Raw genomic sequence first — 1948 nt, 5'->3', positions numbered from 1 at the left:
GCTATGAGAAAGTTCCCTCTATTCCTCCACATTTGTTCCATAGCATGACAGATACCAAATGCATATTTACTATCAGTATAGATATTCACCTTAAGATTGGTGGCTAATTTAAAAAGTTTGTATAAGAGCTAGGAGTTCCGGTGAAAGTTCACAGCGCAGCGGCGGGTCTGGCTGGCGGCGGCGGCGGGCGGGAGGCGAGTGCCCCGTGTGCGTTTGTGGAGACAGAGGCGCGCTCGACTCTCGAGGCCTCCGTCACCCGCTCAGCTCCCTGCCCTAGGCGAGGAGGGCGGCTTGTGGGGTTGAGTGGCCCGAGCTGAGGGCGCGGAGAGCTCAGGGCGGCGACGGCAATGGCGTTGATATCGGTGGTAACAACTGCCTCAGCAAGCCGGGAAGATGAAAGGGCGGATCGAGCTGGGAGATGTGACACCACATGATATTAAACAGTTGAAGAGATTAAACCAGGTCATCTTTCCAGTCAGCTCCAATGACAAGTTCTACAAGGATGCGCTGGAGGTTGGCGAGCTAGCAAAACTTGCCTATTTCAATGGCATTGCAGTACGTGCAGTATGCTGTAGGGTGGATCATTCACAGAATCAGAAGAGACTTTACATCATGACACTAGGGTGTCTGGCACCATACCGAAGGCTAGGAATAGGAACTAAAATGTTAAATCATGTCTTAAACATCTGTGAAAAAGTTGGCACTTTTGACAACATCTATCTGCATGTCCAGATCAGCAATGAGTCTGCAATTGACTTCTACAGAAAGTTTGGCTTTGAGATTATTGAGACAAAGAAGAATTACTATAAGAGGATAGAGCCCGCAGATGCAGAAAAACCTCAAAGTCCCTTCTGGCCAGAACGCACATGTGCAAAAGACAGACAACTGAACAAATTACAGATGTACTCTCTTGCACTTGCTTGAAGCCAAATAAAAGAGATGCCCATTGATTCCCCACCCCCCTCTTTCTTTTAAAGCTTTCCCCCTTCCTTGTTCTTGTTTTTCCTCCTTTCAAAACTTCCCTCCCTTTCCTCTAAAGGTTTTAAACTTTTAAGGACTTATTAATCATGTTTGGATTGTTTTAGTTTTCTTATTTGACTGTAGGAAGGAGAAGGTATAAATAGATCTGTCTAGTTTCACAGATATATGGTCCCAAAAACTTGTGTCAATTTCATTTTTTTTTTAATGTCCTGCTTTCACATTGAAGGGCAGAGCCTACAAAATACTGTATAATTCAAAGGAAAAAAAGAAGCAGCAGCAATATCTTGTTCTCTAACTCATAGACAAGTTTAGTGTGTTTGTGGTACTTTGGGTTTTTCAAGATTTTGTGGGATACCAATCCCTATACATTGCCTTCACTCCACCTTTTGTCCTTCTGAGTATTATCTCAGAAGTTGGACCATTGTTATCCTTGTAAGAAATACTAAGCTTATTTTGTTCTGTTAAGCAGTTATTTCTTCCTTCCTCGCTGGTGGCTGAGGGTAGGTGGGACAGTTTGAGTAGGTAGTGTTATACTTTGGTCTCAGCATTTGAGTTAAACTGCTTTTGCTAATGAGTGGGCTGGTTGTTAGCAGGTTTATTTTTCTTGCTGTTGATTGTTAGAAGTGGCATTAACTTTTAGAGTGTGGGCTGGTGAGATTTTTTTTTAATATCCCAGCTAGAGATATGGCCTTTAACTGACCTAAAGAGGTTTGCTGTGATTTGCTTTTTTTTCTCCTGTCCTCTTTCTTCAGTAAACCCACAATAGTTAGTCAAACCTTAAAAATGGAGTTGATGTCCTTATAGGTCAGTGCCCCTAAATAAACCTGAAGCAGGCGTTGTCTCTTGGACATATTAAAAAATACCTAAAAGGAAGCTTAGATAGACTTGTGGCACAACAAATGCATTTAATGTCAGCTAATGCAGACTGTTAGAAGTGTGGCCACTGAGCATTTGATTTTAGAGGAAA

The 1948-nt window shown here is 42.7% G+C and overlaps 1 pseudogene; it reads left to right on the top strand.

Moving 5' to 3' along the window:
• Window positions 1-393: 393 nt before the first annotated feature.
• On the top strand, window positions 394-889 carry LOC103011105 (N-alpha-acetyltransferase 50-like; annotated as a pseudogene).
• Window positions 890-1948: the final 1059 nt, after the last annotated feature.

Source organism: Balaenoptera acutorostrata, chromosome X (genome assembly GCF_949987535.1).
Source record: "Balaenoptera acutorostrata chromosome X, mBalAcu1.1, whole genome shotgun sequence".
Lineage (NCBI taxonomy): Eukaryota > Metazoa > Chordata > Mammalia > Artiodactyla > Balaenopteridae > Balaenoptera > Balaenoptera acutorostrata.
Note: the sequence above shows the minus strand (reverse complement) of the source record. Positions and strands in the feature narration are given on the sequence as shown.